Source organism: Brassica oleracea, chromosome C1 (genome assembly GCF_000695525.1).
Source record: "Brassica oleracea var. oleracea cultivar TO1000 chromosome C1, BOL, whole genome shotgun sequence".
Classification (NCBI taxonomy): Eukaryota; Viridiplantae; Streptophyta; class Magnoliopsida; order Brassicales; family Brassicaceae; genus Brassica; species Brassica oleracea.
This window is the reverse complement of record NC_027748.1, coordinates 26,018,341-26,019,036: the sequence shown is the minus strand read 5'-3', so window position 1 is coordinate 26,019,036 and position 696 is coordinate 26,018,341.

The following is a 696-nucleotide window of genomic DNA, read 5'->3' as shown; positions in this document are numbered from 1 at the left end:
TGTTAATGCCCTAAAGTTTCGATTTTTTCTCATCTCCTCATTTCATATCCACACAAACCACATATCTTACACTTTCTCTCAAAATTCATCAAAAAAACAGAAGATTTTGATTACAAATTATGTAAGGTTCATAAGCTCACGATTCTTGGTGATTAACGAGTAGGTAGCTGTTGTGGTGAAGTTCTGGGTGATTGGAGAAACTACGCAAGTCATCTCACGAGTTCAAGGTATGAAATCGCGAACTATATTTTATTTTTCAGATATGTTCGACAAAGAAGACTTCTTTAGAAGTCTTCTTTATCGAGAAGACTTCTAAAGAAGTCTTCTGGTCAATGCATAGGTTAGTTTTGCAATTGACCTTTTGTGTGTTTTTAATAGAAGATTTCCCTAGAAGTCTTCTAACTTTCCTTTGTAAACAAAAAATTTCGAAATTCCCAGAGAAGACTTCTAAATTCTCGGATAATCAGGTTACTTTTAAATTTGACCGAAGTTGGTAAGAAATTTGACTTTTTGTAGAAGACTTCTAAGGAAGTCTTCCTCGAGAAAACTTCTACAAAAGTCTTCTGAAAGTCTTCCCTAAGTCTTCTCTTTCTTTAGAAGTCTTCTCTGGGAATTTCGAAAAAAATTCAATTTCAAAAGTAATTAGAAGACTTTCCTATGCATTGACTAGAAGACTTCTTTAGAAGTCTTCTCGAT